We start from the raw sequence: 24,166 nt of genomic DNA on the forward strand, positions 1-24,166 counted from the left end.
TGAACCTCATCAGATTTCTTTTGGCCCAATCCTCCAATTTGTCTAGGTCCTTCTGTATCCTATCCCTCCCCTCCAGCGTATCTACCACTCCTCCCAGTTTAGTATCATCTGCAAATTTGCTGAGAGTGCAATCCACACCATCCTCCAGATCATTTATGAAGATATTGAACAAAACCGGCCCCAGGACCGACCCCTGGGGCACTCCACTTGACACCGGCTGCCAACTAGACATGGAGCCATTTATCACTACCCGTTGAGCCCGACAATCTAGCCAGCTTTCTACCCACCTTATAGTGCATTCATCTAGCCCATACTTCCTTAACTTGCTGACAAGAATACTGTGGGAGACCGTGTCAAAAGCTTTGCTAAAGTCAAGAAACAATACATCCACTGCTTTCCCTTCATCCACAGAACCAGTAATCTCATCATAAAAGGCGATTAGATTAGTCAGGCATGACCTTCCCTTGGTGAATCCATGCTGACTGTTCCTGATCACTTTCCTCTCATGTAAGTGCTTCAGGATTGATTCTTTGAGGACCTGCTCCATGATTTTTCCAGGGACTGAGGTGAGGCTGACTGGCCTGTAGTTCCCAGGATCCTCCTTCTTCCCTTTTTTAAAGATTGGCACTACATTAGCCTTTTTCCAGTCATCCGGGACTTCCCCCGTTCGCCACAAGTTTTCAAAGATAATGGCCAAGGGCTCTGCAATCACAGCCGCCAATTCCTTCAGCACTCTCGGATGTAACTCGTCCGGCCCCATGGACTTGTGCACGTCCAGCTTTTCTAAATAGTCCCTAACCACCTCTATCTCCACAGAGGGCTGGCCATCTCTTCCCCATTCTGTGATGCCCAGCGCAGCAGTCTGGGAGCTGACCTTGTTAGTGAAAACAGAGGCAAAAAAAGCATTGAGTACATTAGCTTTTTCCACATCCTCTGTCACTAGGTTGCCTCCCTCATTCAGTAAGGGGCCCACACTTTCCTTGGCTTTCTTCTTGTTGCCAACATACCTGAAGAAACCCTTCTTGTTACTCTTGACATCTCTTGCTAGCTGCAGCTCCAGGTGCGATTTGGCCCTCCTGATATCTTTCCTACATGCCCGAGCAATATTTTTATACTCTTCCCTGGTCATATGTCCAACCTTCCACTTCTTGTAAGCTTCTTTTTTATGTTTAAGATCCGCTAGGATTTCACCATTAAGCCAAGCTGGTCGCTTGCCATGTTTACTATTCTTTCGACTCATCGGGATGGTTTGTCCAAGATGGTTAATTTTGTTCCAGTCTTTAAAAACAGGAATTACCAGCTTATTAGCCGGACTTCTCTCCCAGGTAAAATGCTTGAAAACGTTAACGATTCAATTACTGATCCACGAGGGGGAAGGAAGGGGGGTAGGGTAGCCAACCCGGTTTGGGAAGCAGAATTTGTGCCAACCCAGTCCAATAGCCTTTTGTGACAAAACAAACCAGTAAGGTAGCTGGTATCCTTTATCTGGATCTTAGGAAACGCTGTGACACAGCATTGCACCGCAATCTGACTGGCGAGGTATTGCCTGGATAACAGCGCTACAAGGCGGATCAACAATTGGCTTGCAGATGGACAGAAGCATTGTTACCAGCTGTGTGACATCAGATTGGGAAGATGTGTTAAGTGCACCAGCAGCAAAGTAGTGTTTCCAGATACACAGTGGAGGCTGCTGTAACCACATTCTGTGGGGTGGGGACTCTGGAGAGTAAGTGTGCTGGGTGAGGAGATGGCCCAGGAATAAAGAAATGGGCCAGTACTTTGGTGTTTAGAGTGCGAGGAATGCTCCTGGAAGGATGGCAGAACATTACCCAACTGCAGTTGGTGTGTGGAGTGAGAAAGAGGTAGCTTAAGAGCCAAGAACAATCAGGAGTGGAGCACTGTGTCTTCACAGCTTCTAGTTTTGATGTAGCTTAAATGTTAATTGTCCAAGCCAATGAATATGTATATTCCTGACAGTCCTGGCCATCTATAACTGGAAGCTTGTCTTTGTGAATGGAAATGCTTCTGACCTTTACTATCAAATGGACTTTGGATCCTGAGAAATCAGAGTTTATTAAATTATATATATTTCCATAGGAGAATGATGGAAATTGATCTTTTTTCCCCTTGCATGATTTCCTTTCTTTACATTTGTTTGCTTGAATAGGGATATTTACAAGATTAATTCACAGGTAAGTGTTGGAGTTGAAGGAATGGTGGAAAAGACACAGCAGATACTTGTTCAAATTCCAAATCAAATTTTGATTTGATCCTATCCTGGGCCATTTCTATGCCTATCATTGATTGTAAAAATCCAAGTCAATCAATCATTCTGTAATAAAAGAGCCCCCATCCCATGTTTTGGGCAGCCTTGCCAATCTTTAAAATATGCTAAACAAATAAACAGATCCCCCACTTTTCAGAGATCAGCTCAAATTACCCAGCCACAACTAGAAATGGTTGACCTTGTTGTCAGCAAAGAAGTTCTTTCCTTTGAAAAAACTGAGTTTGGATTTGCTGGAAAAGAATTATTTGCAGATTTTTTTTTTCAAATAAAGCATTCAGATTTTCATTGAAAAACCCAAAACCCAAGCACTGACATTTTGTTTTGCTTTGTTTTGTTTAAAACCAAAAATTGAGGGATTTTGTTTTTCCATGAAAATCCAAAATTTTTCATGGAAAATTTTTGATGACAGCAAAATTATTTTCATTTAGTCTGAATTTTTTGACAGCTAAAATCACTTCCTGACAAGTTCTTGGAACAACATAAACGTTAACAGGAATTACACACATTCCTCAGCGCCTCCATTGTCACTGCTGGTAATGTTGAGGTCAAATGCTTGAATCTTCACTGAAAGTAAATTGAATTGCATCTGCCATGGTGAAATTCAGCATCCACACTCTGCAGGTTAGCATGTATTTCAAATATTACCACCCATATTCCTCATCTAAGCAACATAGACGGTGTCTAACATACATAATCATGATGTTACTGAAGTTATATAGGTTAGTTATGATATTGGTTACTCATAACTTACCAGGCAAATTGTATATTTGATTGTGGTAATAATTGCAATTTCAATTCAGGTGTTCTGCAGAACAAGAATTACTCACCAAACAAAATCAAGAACATTTTAGAATAATTAATACATTTGGGAACTTTGCTTTCTGTTCACTTAAATGTCGTGAACAGAAAAATGGCCAAACTTATTGAAAAACTATTCTCTCTGTTCTAGTAAATATAATGTATAGTATAAAGGAAAATGCGTGGGTGTATAAGTTTGCTATTGTTACATGGTATATAGGTAAGAACAAGGGAACCTGGTGCAACATATTTATACATAATAAAATGCACATGGTCTGAGTAGATCATGCATGCTGTATCTAGATAGACGATATCCATGGGCAGGTATTCGTTGGTATACACAGATACTTATTATATAAGTGATTGTGGATCTGAGCTTTCATACACAGATTCTGTAGGTACACTGGCATGCCTGGGTAAGTGTTCAGGTGTTATTTATTTAGTGTGTAAATAATACACTGGTGTCTGTGGTAAGTTATAGGTTTCAGAGTAGCAGCCGTGTTAGTCTGTATCTTTTTGTGGTAAATTATGTTTTAGGTCAAGGTTATTTTTGCCTTTGTTGCTTGTGTGTTTCAAGTAGCTCACTGGGTAATGCTCAGTGATCCTAAAAGCCATCTCAGGAGGACTATCTGTCTGTCCTATAAAAAGAAAAGGAGGACTTGTGGCACCTTAGAGATTAACCAATTTATTTGAGCATAAGCTTTCGTGAGCTACAGCTCACTTCATCGGATGCATAAAAGTGGAGTGCATCCGATGAAGTGAGCTGTAGCTCACGAAAGCTCATGCTCAAATAAATTGGTTAGTCTCTCAGGTGCCACAAGTACTCCTTTTCTTTTTGCGAATACAGACTCACACGGCTGCTACTCTGAAACCTGTCTGTCCTATAGGTCAGATTTTGTTTGGCTATGTTGTGAATGTACGGCTTTTTTCTCTGAGCCGTAGCCTGCTGACGTGCTTTGCTAATATCCAGAATAAACACCTCTAGACCTCATTTCATAGATCTGGGGAGGTTTCTGCCAGCATAGCATAGGCTGGGTCTACACCCAAAATGAATTTTCTCTTAGCTTTTATGTACAATGTGTCACCCAGTCATGTGGGTATCTGACCAGGCCTGAGAATGCATGAGCAGTGTGTTCACTCACACTTTCCCCAGCAGAGGCTGGGCTGCTGCATTGCTTTCTGTTAGTGTTCAGTGGTGTGTAATAGACGTGCGATTGCTTTCCCTGGGAATTCTCTGCCGGCGACGGTGAGAAGGAGGTGGTGATGTGTGCACTTGGGAGAATTCCTGCCCAGCAGTTATCTTCTGTAATACCCTGAAATTCTGCATTCCATTTTTCTTTTATAGGCAGTGACTTATCTATCTCGGCACTATTCAGAGAAACAAAGAGAGCGCATCCTTTTAGCTTTGCCAGCTTTCCTGAGTTTTTGCAATTTGCTTTCAATCCTGGACACTGGTTGCTGTATGTCTGCCCAGTCTGTTCTTATGTGGAGCTAATCCCATGACTTGATTTTCAAGTACTTTAGCGTCTAGACATGGTATTGCAATCTTTTGTCCTTCTCCACTGCTTCCATTATTGATTTTGATAGCCCTTCAGGCATGGGCACCTTCTAAATACAGACATGATTAGTAGTATTGTGGCTCTTCTCCACATTGGGTGAATTTAATATTTTTGTAAGAGAATTCAGCTAAACTTTGCTTATTGTGCTTACCATGTAAATATTAAAAAGAGAACAAAGTAGAGCTACAGAGAGGAAGGGAAGAGAAAGAAGGAAGTACGACTAGCATGCACCATGGAAGAAGAAAGAAGACTAAGGTTGCAGATAGGGGAGAGGGAAAGGGAAACTGTAAGCTGTCAGCAAGACTGTAAGCTCTCTGGAGCGGGGACTCTGCAAAGTGCCCAGCCCAATGGAGGCCTGAGCTTTGACTGGAGCGAGTTGGAGCTGCCTTATGTAATACAAACTAACAATAATAATAAAGCCTGGGACCCAGAGGCAACTGTGACCATGAGGCAAGACAAGGAGCCCTGACAAGAGACAGGGCTGCAGGGAACCCTTAACAAGTGCAGCCCCAGAAATCTTGAATTACCTGTACATATAAACAATCGCTGTGGGGTTAGTCCAGGGCTCAGCAGGCAAAGGAGGGAGGAATGATAGTGATTGTTTACTTCAACCTCACATTAGCACTTGGTGGAAAGTTGTGTGCACTTGTTTAAAACTTAGCACGCTCCTTGGATTTCCCCATTCCAGGTGCAAGGTGTGGGAGTCTGAGAGTCCTGCTGTGATTAATGGACCTGATCTGGAATGCTCTGGGTTAGCGGAGGCCTTTGGATGCACGGATTGGCATCGTTGCCAGATCAGAGAGGCTCACTCCTTCTCTGTGTACCCGTGTATTAGGAAAACCCAATTAAGTCATTTACAGTGAGGACCTGGAGATGGCAGCAACATATAATCACAGACATAAGCAGGGTTTACATGGTAATTATATATTCTATTTTTTATCAGTGCAACGCAGACGGAAGATTATTTTCTGCTTGATATCATCGTAATTTTTGATCCATTTCCCCCCCCAACTTAAAAAGGATTAAGATTGGGTTTCTGGTAATAATTTTGGATACGCCAACTTCATAAGTACTACACAGCATTGTACTGAACTGATTATTAGCTACTTTGCGTATTGTTAGCACCATTTCTGCTCTTCTTGCATCAGGAATGTATAAAACCAGCTGTTTTGGGTGGTCATGCAAATATGTCAAATATTTCTTTTAAAGTCTGTTTTAAAATAAAGTACACTGTCCCTTTAAACTCCCGGGGCTGAAATGGGCTCAAGCAGATAGGCAATGGGGAGACGAAATACTCTACCTGGCTTTGATCATTTTCAAAAGGAATTCGTAGGAAATGAAGGCACCAGGTGAAACTATTTCATATCCCAAGACCTTGTCTCTGCCGAAACCACCATCTGCTTTTCATTTGCTCTTGGTCTAAGGAACAGGCTGACTGACCTCACAATTTGCCTCAATAATTGGTCGGTACCAATATGTTTTCAAAAGGTTCTGACTGTTACTAGGGGTGAAGCTAGCTGGTCAGATGCTTGGCCATTTGTGAGCAGCCTGGTGTCAGCGACTGTAGTGCTAATGGGGAACAAATGGGTGCTACATCTCTATTTATTGCTCAGGGTTAAACAACGTTTGTAGCTGACATTCCTTTCGGACTCAGGCCCCCTTTGAACATGAAGTCCCCGAGACAATCCAGAGCTGTGATTCACTCCATTGCCTACCAGGTGTTGATGGCAGGGCCAATACAAGGGACGGGACATTTGTCTGGCAGGCAAAATGTTCAGATGCAGAAGTTCTAGGCTTTGAACAGCTGATATGCTCGTTGACCTTTCCGCCATATCTTTGAATAGGGTGCAAACCTGGCCAGGAGCCTAACCTCTGACCCGGCGCAGTGGGAGTTTGATTGTACTCTGCCCTCTCCCCGGGCGTCCTGCGGAACAGAGTCACGTTCAGGGTCTTTGTCTTTCTCTTCAGCCCAGCCTGTGAGTGGGCATCTCTTACTGTGGGAGAGACAAAACGAGCATCCCACACAGTTACTCCCCTACTTCCCTGGAGGGGGACGCCCCGCCACACATCACAGCAGCCAGGAAACAGGGAGGTGGTGCGTGGAGAGTCCTGCTCCAGCAGGTACCCCGATGTACAGAGCACCGCTCCGCTCCATCAGGGCCCCGCTCCTGTTGTTTGGGGGTGAGGGACAGCTGGCTTGGGGAAGCATCCCCTGGGTGTTGTCTCTGGCACATGAGGGACACAGGAGCTGACAAAGCCACTGGAGCTGCACTACTGGGTGGAGAGCGGATTGACAGCAGCTCTGTAGCTTGTTCCCTGCATGCCAAGCCATTGGGGCATCTCCGCTTTCAAGCCTGGCTGCTCGGGCTGTGCGCTGCTCTCTAGCATTTGGCCGTTACCGAAGGACCCCATAGCGTGGACGCTTAGCAGAGCGGGAATTCTGAGGCTGTGTTGCTGAGCAGAGCGAGTTCTCTGCTCCTCCCAAACAAGGTATTTGTGCCTCCCAGTGCAAACCATGAAATCGCACAGAGTAAGTAGCAAGGCATTTGTTCCACAGGCTGGGGCCTCGGTTAGTGAAAAACACAGGTTTCGTTAAAGCAGATATATACATCTCTCCTCCCCTAATCTGTGTGCATTTCCAAGCTGTACCATCCAGCCACGGGCTGCACCACTGAGACATTTGCAGACAATTAGGCTACCCTCAAAGATTACATTAATTTTAACTAGTTCCCTATTAGCTGAAAATAACTAATGTAATTCTCCCTGTTTGGCACCAGTAGGGAACCAGTGCAGAGTAAATGAACTCATGGTTAGGAATTAAAGATTAACAGACTAGCTAGGAGTAATGTCTTCTCCACATGAATTAGTAAATCATAGGGAATTATTGTGGACAGAGCTGGGCAGGTTCATTTTACTAGGTCAGTTAAGAATAGTCTGGAATAATTATAATGTCTCGAGAGCAAGTAGCAATGCTGGAGTTAAAGCTGAAAAGTCCTTTTCACTCTCAATTCATCACCTTAGTTGCTCAGATTTGCCCTAAACATTTTCCTTGGGGCAGAAATAGATCTTGACTGGTACATCCCGTGATTTATTTATTTTTGGCAGATTTAATAAATTCCACTTTGCAGTGTTAGAATCACACAGTTTTGACAATAGTATGTGCCCCACCAAAATTGTCTGCCTGCCTATTACACTGGGGTAATGATTTACAAACAAAGCCATCAACTAAAGTTAAACTGGGCTCAGCTCCTGGTGCTTGCAAGCAAGGCAAGAGTTGGGAAGGCTGAAAAAAACAGAGACTTGGAAACAAAACTGGAAGCACTTGAAAATGCTGTCCAGAACACGTGCAGTGCATCAGTCTCCTTAGCTACAGAAACATACACCATTCTCTGGACACTGAAAACAGGGCAGGGTGACCCACTTCCCAGCCAGCCAACAGCCTGGACACCCACTGCCTCCCAAGCCAGCTTGTTTCTGCATTAGGGATTGTTTTCTCCTTGCTCAGATCCCAGGGTGAGGTTCTCGGGCATCGGCTAGACTGGATCATCATATTGGTCCCTTCTGGCCTGGCAAGCTATGGAATCTGAGACTTCTCGCTGAGATTGTTTGAAGTTTTATGCATGACCTATAGATATAAACATTCGTAATGCATGGCTCGGGACCAGAGTCTGCCCACAAAACTCCCAGCAAAGCCAACACCAGCTCCTTCCACCTATGGGAGGGCAGAACTTGGTCCAGAGTTGCTTTTTGTAGTAGTGGTGTGGAAAATTTAATTTAAAAAAATATGTTTGTAGGCAAGATTTCCATTAATGTTTCTAAGTGGGAATCTGCACCATGAGAGAGAACATCCAGTCAGGCCACTAACACACCTGTAGCTGCTTAGAAAAGAAAAACTCACCACTGATTTGATCAAAACCTGATGGCATGGGAGAGGAGAGAGAGAGAATTCAGGAGAGCTTTTTGCATATTATTTACTCTAGACATTATCTCACAGTAGATTGCAGCTTTACCTCTCAGTGTTTAGTTCTATTGGAGAAAGGATGCAGCATCATTAAAAATAGAAGCATCAAAGATTATTTACATTTCAAGAATAGCTAAGGTCTTTAAAGAACCTTCCATCATCCTTTAAAGGCTCTTAGTCAAATGCTGTTCATTATTAAAGCCTGCTGGCTTTATTTAGCCTATGACTACAATTATATATTTATGAGGGAATCAGCAATTGGAAATTTCCCTGTAATGGTAACTGGAGCTTGGCATCCAAATAAAATGAACCCCATTAAGAAGTATTGTGGTCACTGGGGTGGATCAAGTGTGCTAATAGTCCAACTAAGAGCAATTAAGTCAATTAACCATTCAGACATATGCTGCTCAATTTCCCTGCTTAAACAGCCTGGTGCATCTGTGAATTTGTGGAACTTATTTATGGCGTAAGCGGCTGCTCGTCACTATTAACCAGGGGAACCAGTGAAAATAAAGGAGGCTTGTAAAAAATTAATGACTGCAGCAAAAAGACCTGCTAATTGTCAGCCCCCCTCCCAATGGGGGGAAAGGTTTGGCTTTTCAATGTATTTATTTTATTGTCATCCCAATATGGTAACGAGCGCTGTATGGAATTATTTGGATATGCAGATGAGATAAGTAAAAGTTATTTTGTTAGCAGCTTCTTGTTGGTGCAGCTTCACTGGGAACACGTCTGTTGTGACAACTGTCCGTAGGAGACCGCGCCGTGGTTGGTTATAGGACAGCAGGGCTTGGGCGAGGAAGACTGCGACTGGCTGGGGAAACGATTCGTGGGAGCAAAGGGAGGGGGTCAGGCACACCGAACAGTTCTGCAGCCGTGCACACACAGTGACAGCGCAAGCCTTTGCTGCCTGCAGAGAGCCAGAAGATCTGGGCTTTCGGCCGTGTGGCTGCCCACCTGTTTTGGCAAAGACACGGACATGGAAGGGGGCTGTGGCTATTCAATAGCACTTCAGGGCCATGAGCTTGGACCGAACTCCCCCTGCCCGCCCCACACCCCCCCACACACACACGCTGACGCTTCCAGCCACATCCCATATTTCCCACCACCCTTCTGCAGAGCCCTTCTGAGTGGCACAGTCTACAGTACAGCTCCAAACTCTGTGTATCCTGTCGCCGGAGTGTCTGAGCACCTGGCAAGCACCCGGCAAGCACCCATGGGTCCATCCTCTAGGCCCTCTGGTGAGCTTGGGAACTACAGCCATCCCTGTGGTACAGCTGGGGACCTGCCAAGGCTGGCCACGCAGGGGTTCTCTGGCAGAGCAGGGCCTGACTCTGGCCTCCTGAGACAACAGCTGAGTGACATTGTTCACACAACTTTTTTCAGCAACAAAAAATGCAGATTTGGGTTGATGGAAACCTTTCCCCAGTTGGTGCTGAATTCCCTGAATTGTTTCACTCCAGGCAAAAGCCACCCAAACGTTCCTGAACACTATCAGAAGGCTGCATTGCGACATGTTCAAAACAAAAGGGTTTGTTTTTTTCAGTTCCAAATGACTTTTTGTTTCTAAATTCAGTATCATTGAAACATTTCTCTCTCACGGTTAAGGCTTAGAAACAAAACAAAAACATTTTTGACTTTTCGTTTAAAAAAGGGGGGGGGGGAATGGATTGTTGGGAACAGGCAGCAAACAGGGAGATCCACTCGGCTGACACGAGGCTGGGGTCCAGGGTTCAGGAACCAGGGCTCGCCTGCACTTAGTACCTCAGCAGTGCCGGGCCCGAATTCAGCCTTAGTGTAACCACTTTCATTCCAATGGACTCACGGAGGGATGAATTTGACTCATCCATCCTCCCAGCCTCCACTTTGAAATAAGTTACTGTGGTTTATTATTCACATGGCAGTGGTGCATAAAGTCTCCAGTCAGGGCCAAGGCCCAGACCCCAGTGTGCTAGATGCTGTACAAGCATTCAGTAAGGAGACAGCCCCTGCCCTCTAGCTGTTACAGTGTCAGTTACAGTGCATTGCACCCATTTTACAGATGGGAACTCTGAGGCAGAGATGTTTAAGGTGCAATACGGGATCTAAACCTCCCAACCTTGTGCTACTCCAGAGGCAGCTGCACTAATAAAACAATCCAACGGACTTAGTGACACTGAGAATCTCAAGAATTGCTCACAAAATTTCCTCCTCTTTTGCAATTCAGGTCCTTGCCCTCTGTCCAGATGAGGATGTTCCAAATTTTTGTTAAGTACCCGCTTTAATGAACGCTGTTAAAGTTAACCTAGCCATATAGTATATGGGAGAAATCTACCATAAATATAGGTAAATAGAGATTGTGAAGATAAATAACAAGAGCAGTGTGTGAGAAGTGAGAATGTACTCTATTTACTGCAGACCCATAAATGGCCGGTAAAAGATACTGCACCTTTAATGACTCACTCTCTTCCTGGCAGCCCGCACTCACAGTTAGTGAGCTAAGGATGCAGTGACACAAAAAGCTTACAGATAATTAAATATTGATTTTTGTTTTCTAATCCTATATAAAAATTGTCCTGGGTCTCCCAATGGTAGTTTCATCTCACTAGGAACGGGGGGGGGGGGCAGGGGGGGAGGGCCATTAACCCTGCTTGGTTTCAAGCTCTTGTAGAACAAATACAAAGGGAGACTTGAAAAATGGAAGTAACAACAGCTCTAGAACCTCTGAGAGCTGCTGTTGCTCTTCCCCATCCTCTACCCCCAGCTCTGCCAAGAATGTCACGCTGGGAAGGGAGCCAGAGCGCAGTTTGGGATCTGAACTTTTTTTTTTTTTTTTTTTTGGAAGAGCTTCACAATTTGTGCTTGGAAAGCTGCAACAGGGCTTCTTGCATTACACACCCGAGCAGCGAGTTGTACATCCCATGCACAGATGGGTGCGTACTTTAGCTACAAGTGCTGAGACTGAATGCTGCAAATTGAAGGTCCAGGCGTCTCCCTGCCTCAGGTTCTGGAGCATTGTTATAACACAGGGCACAGCAGGTGCCTCTCTCTTGAAGCACAGAATTTCCTTACAGCCAGAAACATCTCCGTCCCTCTGTTCTGTCTGTTCCCTTCCCCGTTAGGTTTCTCTGTCGTGCCGGTGTGCTGCTCAGTGACAACACACCACCAAGTGCTGGACAAAGCACCATTACCGGGAGTGCTGCGGCCCCAGAGAGCTTGCAGGCTAGAAAAGAAATATACAAACTCCTTATGCACTTGGAGGGCCAAAGAAAAGACAGCATTGGGGCAGGTGCTCTGAGTCAAATATCTGAATTTTTCTACAGAACGTTTCTTTATTGGAAAATGCTGATTTGTCAAATCTGAAACTTTTCATAGAACCATATCGGTTTTGATGAGCCTTTTGTCAGGAAGATTTCTCAGGCCTGGCATGGAATAGCTGGTTCAACAGAGAGAACCAGAGCAAGCCCCAACTAGACTATCCCAGGGGTCAGGCACACTGTGGGATGTGTGAGTCTCAGGTTCAAATCCCTGCTCTGCCTGATCAGCCCTAAACCCCTGGCTATTTGCAGACACCGGAGTCTGTCTCACTCTCATTTTTGTTCCAGTGCAGCATGCAAATGAATTCCCAAACTGCAAGGTTTTTCACAAAAGGACGTTTTTGTTTTCCAGTCAGCCCTGTAGGAATGAGGAGACTGGGGACATAGAGGGGCTGGGAGCAGGAGGTTGTTCCCTGAACAGACAGAACGGGAGAAGGGGCTGGGAGGCTGATGTCACCGGAGGAGTTAAGGGTGAGGGGCACAGCCTGTGAGACAAGCTCTGAGATACGGGCCGGGTTGGACCTTGGAGATGAGAAGCAGGTGATTAAACTGGATACAATGGGCAAGAGGAGTCCATTGGGGGTTGGCATGGTCTGCCTGACAGGTGAGGAGGGTATTTCTGGATGGACTGGTGTGATATGCACACTAGGGAGGGTTGCTGGAGCCTGGATAGGAGATGACTCAGGCCTGGACACATGTATTAGCTGTTGGGCCAGAAAAGAAGGGGAAGATTTTCTGAGCTGTGGAGAAAGTAGCAGCACGATCGGACAACGGTGTGTGCATGAGAGAGAGCGCACGCATGCAGACATGCTGCTACACAACAAGCAAAAGAGGTATTAAAATAATAACCTTCCGAGTCCGCCACGCGTGGCGTTTTCTATCACTATTGGGAAAGCAATTGCCTTCAGCAAAGATCTATTTCCGAACTTGCTCATTTACAACCATGCAGTAAGTACTGTGTACACAGTATGAAATGGAATAAACCCCAACATTATACAATAGATTCACTCATTCACAAAATGAAGCATGGGCCCTCCTTTTGCAGTTATCTTTTCAAAAGCAGCATCCAGCATAACTCACACTGTTTACAGACTTCAGGATGCACGTAAATCACATTGCTTTACATAATTCCTCTCCTTTGGTAAATTGTGCCTTTTCTGAAAGAAGAGAATATTTATTCCCCTCACTTTCCAATGCTGTATATAAATGAGGCCATTGCTCCAATGCGCTGGATGAGTCTGATTGTAGGGAAAACAGCAAAAAGTCTTCCTGAAAAACTACATGCACCATTTACTTAGAAATGTTAAATATTTTACTTGCAAAAATCTGTAGACTTGATGCTTTCCATACTAAGTACAGTAAGTACTCTCTGTGTGTGCTAAGCCCCTGCTCACCCATGCACGCGATCAAGCAAAACAATGAGTCAAGTGCACCTTAACTTTATGGGATCAGATCCATATAAAGGCAGTTAGAAGAGTCACTGTAGCTAAGTAGTTTCTGTACCAGTTACAACATCTTCTTGTGGGTTACTTTGAAGCTTCATGGCTACCCATGTATTTGCACCGTCTTGCCCTTGGAATGTTCTTCCTGGATCCACGTGCCAGACCACCTCCCTCACCCCACTTAATCCCTCCTAAAAACACACCTCTGCTGTGGAGCCCATGAGGAGCCAGGGTGAGGTAAGATAGCAACACATATTTACTCAGCAGCACCTCAGGGTGTGTCCATGCTGCAATGAGTAACCACAAGACCTGCCACAGGCCCTGTCCTTGCCTGGCTCACCCCCATGGATCCTCATTTGCATGCTTTAGACTCTCAGAGCCTCGGTCTTCAGAGCTGGGCCGGTCTCATTTGGACAGCGCTTCCTTAGCCAGCCATCACCTGCGAATGGGCCTGTTTCGGTGAGTCGCAGGTAAGGGTGGGAACGCTGTGAATGTTGAGAACTTGGGGGTTTTGTCCCAGCTGTTTCACTCGCCTTGGCTTCTAAGCCTGGCTGGGCTTTTCCGTTTACAGTAAGATCCGCCCCAGCACTCCCAGGCTTCTCTCTTGACCGCTCCCTTCAGCCAGTCACAATTGTATTCCTTCTCTCCTCCTGCCCAATGCGCCTGGAGCAGCCTGCCAGTTAACAACCCCCCCCAGTCTCCTTCCTTTCAGCCTTCACAAACCACAGGTGTTCCCGCAGCATCCCAGCTAGGTGACCTCCCTGCACCCAGCCTGCTGATGCCTTGGGACTGACGGCTCCTTGGCATGTGCATTCTCTTTATGTGCCAGTTCAGTACGGGTCGCGTGCACACTCTCCGGGCAGTAGATACACAGTTGTTAACTGGCTTCTTTCATAAGAGTAATGAGTAAAGCCACATTCCTACGAGCACTCCTCTCCTGTGCTTTAGTCAAGCAACAGAAGACGATAAACTAGGAAAAATGGAAGGATCAAAAGCTCCATGTAAAGTCCCGAGCTGGGTAATGAATGTCTCCATTACAGAGGGAAAAACTGATTTTATCAGAAAGTTAAGCACGTTGCTTTTGCACTAAATGAGCTTACAATAATAATGTGTAACGTGTGTTAGAATAAAAGTCCGGAGCGCTCCCTCTCCGAGTATAATACAGGGCCATATGCCACCTGTTTAGATCTCATCCTCAAAACCCAATCTGCACAAAGAGGAGGAACCAATAGTGTTAAACAGTAAAGTACATAATTGTAAATGAAGTGTCTGGGAATACTGTGAAAGCAGCGCCTGGTAATCTCATTTAGTGTGTTCTGAGCAGTTGGAGTGGAACAATTTCTCAAGGCGAGCTGCATGTTCTGGGTAGCGACGGAGGAAAGGAAACTGCAGGGGAGACTTCAGTCAAAGCGATGGGCTAGTTTGCTTCTTGAGTGCATCCGGCTGCGATCAGAGGGGACAAAGCTGGGCTAGAGAGCGGCTGAGACACTCTCCTTCCCATCAGCGATGGGCTGAGCTGGTCCAGTTGCTATGCTGCACATGGCGTGTAGCCACCTGGCCACGGGTTTATACCCCCAGAAGCACTCCAGCTGATGCTGCCATTTAGGTGCCAATCTGCTGCCCCCACGCCCAAATCTCCGTGGTCTGTTCCTTCTGACATCAGGTGCAAGCTCATCCTTACAACCACCACACGGCCTTGGCAGCGGGAACTGGGGCCTTCACGAGGTGCTGGAGCCTCTCGGCTTGGCTTTGACCTGGAAAAAATAACCACACACAAAGGTGTGGAATTCCGTGGGGCTGGCCTATCACAGGTTCTCTCGTTCCCGCCCCAGTGGTGACGAGCTGCAGCAGGCGACTCTTCCCTGGCTCCGGGGCGCTGCTCAGGCGCCGTTTCCACTGGAGCAGCACGCTGCACTGCTGCTGTGCTCGCCCATGGAGAGCCGCGGGGCCAGGCTCGCTGCGGGTCACCACCTGGGCACAGTGCCCCTTTGGCAGGGCACGTTCATTTCAGATTTCACAGGTGACCTGCTGCCTGGATTCCCAGGAGCCGGCATACATCCTCACCGCGAGGCTCTTCTGCATCGTCTGCCTAGCTTCATCACAGAGCACAAATTATCGATCCGCTCGTGGTCACTGCTTGGTCTTGTCTGGAGCCACGTGGAGGTGGGGGAAGGAACTGGCAAGCGTTAGCTTCAGGCTTTGGAGATGTCTGCCTCTCTGAATGAGGTCTGCGTGCCCTGGTTTCAGCCTGGATTCCCCTTGCTGTGGGAGTGGCTGAGTGGAGTTCCAGCATCCCGGGAGTTACCCCTTCCCTCCCCCAGTGGTCTCTCCTCTGGTCTTGTCCAAGGCTCTGCACGATTCCCCATCTCCTGCCACGTGCTGTATTAGCCTCTCACCTTGTCGCCTTCGGGCTGCCCTTTTGCGTTTCCTCTTGGGGACCCAGTTTGTGCACAAAGTGTCCAAGCAACCTCATTAGCGTCTGGGTGTAGACATCTCTGGGGCTGTGAATTTGTCACATGGCTTATGCCTTAGTTGAGATGCAAGTCTAAATGCTAATAAACAGCTATTAACTGCATGCTGGCAAAGTTGGGCTTGGCTCTGAACTTACTGCTTTAGCAAATAAAACAATTGCGGGCGTAGCCAGCAGTGTCATTCACTGTGCACTTTACACCTGGGTTCATGGACAGTGCAGGCTGGTATGAATCCATTACACCTGCCCTCCCTTTCCTTCCCTGCCCCTCGCCCTGACTCCTCTCTCACGGCCACGCACCACCTTCTACGCGATCCCGCTCCCAGTTGACTGCAGCAGATACCTGCCCTCTCATGGTACCAGTTAAATGAAATCCCCAGCATGTCTGCTCTCTGACCTGGAACATCTGGGACAGAGATCCTGGGAGCCTGGCAGTATTATGAGAGTAACGCGGAGATCAGAAGCAGCCCTGATAGAAACTTCCCTGGTGACGGGTTGCTCCAGAGCAGAGTGCCACACCATCAATAAAGCTGGGACATTATTGCATAGATTCTGCTGTATTTCCCTTATGCTCCTTTGCCCTGAGCCCTTCCCCACAGGCCCTCTGGAGAGTCGCGCTACCAAGCCCAGTGCAGATCTTCCTCCTGCGAGGAGACCACAAGCTCCCAGTGATGCCTCCCATTGTGCCCTTTCCCCCCTCCAGTGTGCTCGGGATCCCATTGTTAGATGGGCAGAAATCTGCTGCACAGCATAGGGGCTGGGGCCGCGTTATGGGCCGCCAAGCAGTGATGTGCTCATCTGAGGCACAGAGCAGGGTGCCATGCAGCTGTGTGCATGCAGAGGGGTCACGTGTCACTGCCGTGCACCTGCTCAGCCATGTCAGCGCAGAAATACACTCTGACTTCTACGAGGCTGGTTAAGTGCACTCTGGGGAAATGGGCCGGTATCTCCCACTGACCCGACTGCTGGTGTCCCAAGGAGGGGCTTGAAGGTGTCTCTCACATGGTGCAGAGCCTTCTGGACTCAGGGTGTAGGGGGACTGGCTAACACAGGCATGGGTAAGTGGCCCTGCTGGAAGAACAGTGCTAGCCCCTCGTTACCTCCTGACTATGGTGATACTGCAGTGCCCCGGGCATGGTGCATCCACATGGCTAAGAACCGGGGGGTTAATCATAGGCTGTGTGCACAGGAATCACCTGTGGGGACAAACCACTGACAGACTGAGGGCAACCCTGTGGAGCCGCGGGGCCCTAGGGAGCAGCGATGCCCATGTCTTACGCTGGCTGAGCAGTGACAGCAACCCCCTTAGACACGCTGCCACATGGGTTCCCCAAGGTTCTTCTACGCAGCAAACACATCAGGTTTTCATGTTAGTGCTGCCCCCCCTTCCCCATTCTGTGATCTACATGCCTGGCCGAGGGGCAGCTTGTCGGCCCCAGAAGGGAAGGCATGCTTTTCTGATGCTCCCACCCAGCGTTAGCCATTAGACTGAGACTCGAGAAATCCTTTCGGGGGAGCAAGATGTCAGGCCAGAGCAGGACCAGCAGCAGCTACAGACTCCTTCGCCAGAGTTGATGGATGCTGGCATTTCAAGTCCTCCACTTTCAGGTCCTTGGATTACCTCACAAGTTGCCAGCATTAATGTGGGCAGGGAGGAAATGGGCAATTCCTCATCAAGCAAAAGCAAGGAGGGGGAGACTTGGCTTCGCCCATCTCATGTTGTTATAATTTGGTTGCACAGCCATGTTCTAGTTTGTCCTGGTCTAACAGTGATCTGCAGTAGCATTGGCTCATTCGGAACAGCTCCGGATGCCAGATACACCACTTGAATCCAACCCTTTTTGCCTGGAGCTAATTGGATCCTGCCCAAGCTAACCAACCTCTTAAACAAACATGGCATGCCTAAAGTTCTTAACGTCACCTCTGCAGTCACTTGCTGTTCCTACCAGCAACACAGGGGTCTCACTAGATGGGTGTCTCAGAAAGCAGGGCAGTGTAGTGGATAGAGCGCTGGACTGGGACTATGAGACCTGGCTTCTATTCCTGGCTCTGCCTCTGGCCTTCTGGGAGGCCTTGAGCAGGTCACTTCCTGTCCTTAGGCCTCAGCTTCCCCATCTGGAAAATGGGACTAATGATAGTGGCCTAGTTGGTAAAGTACTTTGAGAGCTACTGATGATAAGAGTTAGGTGTTATTATAGATAAATGGGGCAAATGCCATGAGGTATGACAACTAAGGCAGCAATGTTGTGCTGAAATTATCTTCGCACAACACTTTCAAATATATAACAACAAAATATCGGTGCCAGGACAACAAACAGAGCTGGAATTCTTGTTACAAAGTTCTAGTCAATGCCAGAGGTAGATAGTCCAAAAATCAGCTCTGCTTTTACTTAACAAGCAAGACCCATATATCAAAAAGATACATTTGCCTTTAAGAAGCAGACTTGAGAATCAAAGTACCATGTTCTAATGATGGTGAGTTACAAACAGCTAACGTTCCTATAGGCACCAGTTGTCACACAGGACACAGATCTTAACCAATGCCTCGCAGATCTGGGGAGCACAGACCTAGATCGCTGCCAGTGGTGTAATCTGTGCTCAGAGCAGAGTGTCAGGAAGAATGCACCCAGAGAGAGCTGTCTGAGCCGAGGCCACCATGCACAAGTTCACACCACTGCAGCTTTGCAGCATGGAGATGATGCCAGGCCATCAAGAAGAGCTGAACATCCTCTGACTGCTCCATCTATGAGTGTTTGTTCAGTAGCACAGCTCGCAGTTCCCACTTTGGGCCCTGGGAAGGATCAGAGAGGAAAGACCAGCCACAGAAAAGCTCAGTTATATGGAACGTGATCACTTTTCTCAGTCATGCTCTCTCAGATACCCAGGCAGCCAGACTGCTGACCACACAGTTCTTTGTACCTTACTGACCTACCTATTCTGCTCTCCCTGCCTGTGTTACCCACCTGTGAGAATCTGCCACTGGAGACCCTACCTTGCCCCAATTCAGTGGCTGCATCTTTGTCATTTACACCCTACTTTTTTCTTCTTTTTCTGAGACACTCTATTATTATCATCAATAACAATAAAAAACGAGAGTGAACCTAGATGCAGTAAATAAATGAGCGAGATGACAGGAAGTGAGAGTTTGTTTTCATTCATATCTCCTTAGTAATAAAGAACAAGGGAAGAGAAATATATTCCCTGCTGAACAAGGGTTGCTTCTCAATACAGTTGTGTTCAGAGTTTCCCATGAGGCTTCAGCAGGTTTTTAAACAAAATAACTATCATTTCCCTAACATCAAAGGGAAAGTTTCACAGACACATCCCGTGCCAGGTTCCCTTTCACTGGCTTCTTATGTATCAGCGCAAAGCCAGATACTGGGAAACATTCTCCTTGGCCACAGAGCTCCACAAGTGAACTGCAGGATGAATTGATTTGGAACCAGTTGGCCACTAAAGTGAATTAATTTAATCCATAAGTGCCTCATTGAAATGCAGAAAATATCCTACTTAGAGTTCCACGTCTGAGCAATGGTTCTGTGAAGAGATTGTTCTGTAAATTCACCCAGCATATCATGATAATCTCCTGTAAGTAACTAAGCAACAGGAGACACAAGTCACTCATTTGGTACAGCTTTATTGATAACATTTTTTTTTAATCAACACTTAAATGAGAAACACTCTTTTCAATCTAACACTTGAGATGATTTCATAACATTTTGCTGGTACTGCCCAATTTTAAAGCAGGAGCAAACTTTTCAAAAAAGAAATGTCTGTTCAAAAAAATGCAAGTTAACTGAGCAGTCATTTTCTACTTTATTTTTGCTACGTTTGCGGAGATCTGTATTTGAATATAAGCTGCTCTCATTTCTGGCTCATCTTCTCCTCCTCAACCTTGCAAAGAAGCAAAAAAGTTAACTAACTTATGTAAATTACCCCGGAGTGCTGGGCAAGGAGGGAAAGGAAAAATTAATTTCTCAACAAAATATTCCTCCTATGTGCTGTATACGTCGTATGCATTCCAGTGAAAATAACAACAAACAATGGAACTTGATTATTCCGCCAGATCTGGGGAGGAAACTTTAATCGTTCTTGGGTTTTGATGGTGTGATTTGTAATGTTTTTAACCCTGGAAGGTGTTGAGCTCCCTCAGGGTGGGGCTGGACATGGTATAAATATCCTGAACAGAACAGAATGGAGTGGCAGGCTGTGAAAGGCACATAAATAAACCCCAAACCGTGCAAGTCTCCCCTAGTTTCATAGTTAGTGACAAACCTGGCCCTCAGTCCACGTGTGTCAAGGTTCACAGACCTTTGCAGTGATGTCAGAGCTGGCTTGTGCTTTCTCATTGGGCCCCAACTAAATTCAGGAGTTTGAGGAGAAGCTGGTGGAACATTTGGCATCTGATGCACTTTGCTTTGAGTTTTTGGGGTAGATTTGGGGCCAGAGCCCCGGTGTGTGACAGCCCCATGCAGATCAAACCCAAAGAGACTATCAGTAAGTCCCTCCCTTCAGCTGAGTGGCCACCCTGGCTCTGAGACGGAGAATTTCTGCATGCCCATCTGGGTTATCCTGCAATACAGCCATAACCTTGTTACAAGAGATGCACAAACGCACCATTAGGCCTTCATGGTGGAAAAGGTTGGTAGAACATGGGTGGCTGGGAGGGAGAAAATAATTGCTTTAGAAATGGTGATAAGAGGGAAAGAAGTTTACACAGTCAAGGCCCTGTATAGCTTGTAAGCTCTTTGGAGCTTTTTTGGTTTGTTTATGTAACAGCTGGCAAGGTGGGGTGCTGGTCCTTGACTGGGGTGCCTGGGTACTACAGTAATATAAATAAATAAAATAATAATAATAATGTATGGGCTTTGCCCTTCCCAGAATCTTAGAGACAAAGCCTTCAAGCTAGAGAGACTCAGGGGCTGGGCCTTGGATGTTCATAAGTGCATTCACACTGTGGCAAATTGCTGGCATGATTATGATGGGTCCCGTGCTTCCTCTTCTTGGGGGGGGAGGGGGTTCAGGGCACAGTTTCCTGCCCCTGAACTAGGGTATCTACTGTCCCACTAGTAACCCAGAGAAGGCTAGGGGAAAGGAAGGGACCCAGGCCCACCCTCCCCTAGGGATAGTGGCAAACCACTTGAAACTTCCCCTGGGCTACTTCCCTCTCCTGCTCTTCAGCTTGTGGGGCTTCCTGCCCTTTCTCTGCACAAGCCAGGTGTCTCTTTACCTAGGGTCTTGGTCTTCTAGCCAGCCACAGCACTTCTCCAAACTGCTCCAGCTCCTTCCCCTGGAAGATTGAAGCAGGGTTTTTTTTAATCAGGTGACTGGCTTCAGGTGCTCTAATTGGCTTCAGGTGCTTTTAATTAATCTATAGCAACCTTTCTTCCTCTACAGGGAATAAGGCTTCTCCTCCTCCTGGGGCTTACATCTCTCTCCTAGATCACTCTCCTGCTGCCTTCTGGCCATGCTGTGTCACAGCACACAGCTTTTGGACTTGCTTGTGCAGAGGGCCGGCTGCACACGCTGACTGTCTCCGTTACGGGGCCCGCGCGGTTCTGAAATTCAGATTCTCTGGGGCTTCCCTACGCCACGCAACAAATCAGCGGCAGTGGTGAAAGGTCCTGGCTCTCAGCCAAGGGCTCACACCAGTAGGCCAAGCTGCCTCTCTATTTAGAAACACAGCAGAGAAAAGGGATGTCATAAGCCAAGTGCAAGATAAACAGAGAAGCTTTACCCCGGCCAGCCTGCAGCTTACCCGCCAGGAGACTCCTCTGTAAATAAAGCTAACAGAGCTAATCCTCCCACCCCTGCTCTGGCTCCAGGGGCATTTGCTTATCGAGGGGCGATCTTGTTCACATATGGCCAGGCTCTCAAATTAGAATGTGGAAATTTGAAGGAGAAGTCTGGCCCCGAAAAGACTGGCCTCGGAGTGCCCCAGCTAGCTGAGAGCTGTGTGGGAAGCACTCGGCACATAGGAAACAATCTGAGATTTCAGGCCCCTCTTTCGAACAGGTGAGGAAGTTCCATGGAGCTGCTCCTGCTGTAGCAAAGCAGGCTCTCTTTCTTTTGCAGCTTCTAAACTAGAAATTATGGCTCATGTCCATTATTTTAAATGTTAATGGTCTAATAAACGAGAATCACAAAAATGCTGTATAAATAAATGGAACTGAATTTATTTCATTCTGTGCCATGGTTAACTAGACCAGGACAATTACTACTTTGCTCTTTATTTATGCCTGCTTTAAGGCTATTCTGACACAAAAGGGGTTAAAAGCCACTGTTTTCGTCTGGCTTTATTAAGTGATGTAGAGCAAAGCATTCTATACAGCAAAGCTCGGGAAACCAGCATCATTGTGAACATTTTACAGGTAGAAAAAAAGATTTTGAAGCCAGCTGAAAAGCCTTCACCTTCACAGGCCCAAATTCCTTTTCTGCCTTTCCTCTGCAAGAGCTGATTACACCAAACACAGAGCATTTCTGTATACTCCGGGGGCACGCTCATTGTCAGGGCTGTGATGGGCTCGAAGTGGGGACTCCTGAACTCAGAGCTTGGCTGGTAAGTGGAAGAGAATCTGATCTTGGTTTGAAATGTGTTTGGAGTTTGGATGCCTGGAAGTACATTTAATTTAAAAAACCCCAAAGTGGTAGGATTCCACGTTACTAGAGCTGGTGGAAAATTTTCTGGCAGAATGTGTTTCCATTAGAAACAGCAGGGGAAAAAAAATCAAAAGGAAGCGTTTTGATAACATTGAAATGTTCCATTTTCACAACATCATGTTTAGATTTTTCATTTCAAAATGACTTTGCATCTTGAATTTTATTTTATTTATTTTTTAAAGTTGAAATCAAAATGTGATGTTTTGATTGACCCAAAATGAAAATTTAAATATTGTTTCATGGGAAATTTAAAAATTCAGTGTTTTTTTCCCTTTTGGAATGAAACAAATTTCAAAATCCAGAGATTTTCCATGAAGTAGAAGTTCCAATTCCCATCAAGCTCTAAAATTACAATGATTGCTGGGTTTAGAAAAAAATTCCAGTTCTCTTATCAGGATACAGCAGACTCTCCAGGGAACTTTCTTATATTGGCTCACCCTAGAGATGAAAATACAAGAGAGTCAGACCCTAAAATGAATTGTATACCGGAAGCACTTAAATAGACAAATATTTTATCCATGGTACACGTACTGGCTGGAAGGATGATGCAGTCTTTGCCATTTCCTAGGAGCCCAGCAGGGGGTGCTAGCCATCCTGCTGTTGTTGGGGTTACAAACGCAGATGAGGTCAGGGCGAGGGCTTTGCACTGCATTGCAAGTGATGAAGTTGGGTAGCGTGTTGCCTGTCAGGGACTACTTCATGAGCTGCTGGAGACTATTATTGACAGCTTTGTGTGGGAGGTGAAAGGTGGCTAGGAATGTAGGAGACTTTTCCCGTAACACGATCGGGGAATGGACACACGGAGGTTTACTACTTGGCAGTGGTACAGCATTTCCTTGTGACGCCTTAAACGAAGACTTCTTGTGGAGTTAAAGGAAACCGTGATCGGAGGAAAAAATAAATGTAAAAAAATCACAGAGGACAAGAACTGCTTCCACAATGAACGACAGAACAAGCCGGCTCCCTAAGCAAGTTCAGGGAGCTGTGTCTGTGCGACAGCAGCATATGGGTGGTGGGAGTGTGTGGGCCTCATTGTCACAGGTGCTGCGTGCCCACTCCCCAGGGGTGCTGAAAAGCAGGCCCCGTGCACGGCTGAGGGCATGTAGGAACATGAGAGCATATGGAGGGGGTGGGGGCGTGCGTGTGCAGTGTTTGAACCTGTAGGAGAGAGCAAGTGTGTAGGTGTATTGGGGGAGGAACATTTCTTTATTCAGGAGAACCTCTCATTCACCAAGGAAATGTTTCTTACGTGTAGTGTTCATTGGCTGTCACAGATAAATACGTATCATTTCAATAGGGGACCATGAAATCCCAGGGGTACATGTTTGTTTGTCCTCTCGCTTTATCCACAGCGTGGCTTTCTGCTTAGGATGAGGTTCTGCTGAATACTGAAATAACAGTGCCACGAATTGCGCTCGGAGAGGGCAGTTCACAGCAATATTCCGGAGCCTACATACAGTCTATAGCAGCACAATAGCCCTGTCTGTCATAAAACGCAAAGGAATCCCAGGCCATTAAAAAGGAAACGTGAAACTTCCGCTGCCAGAGGTTCTGATCAGTGTATTCTGGGCGCTTTACACCTTAGAGTAGCTAATACATGGGGTCTGCTGGAATAGCACTTTTCTAAGATGTATGATCCACCAGAGGCAGCAGCCCTGATGGTGCACCAGCCTCACGTGGATAGACAACCGTT

Source organism: Natator depressus, chromosome 15 (assembly GCF_965152275.1).
Source record: "Natator depressus isolate rNatDep1 chromosome 15, rNatDep2.hap1, whole genome shotgun sequence".
Taxonomy (NCBI): domain Eukaryota; kingdom Metazoa; phylum Chordata; order Testudines; family Cheloniidae; genus Natator; species Natator depressus.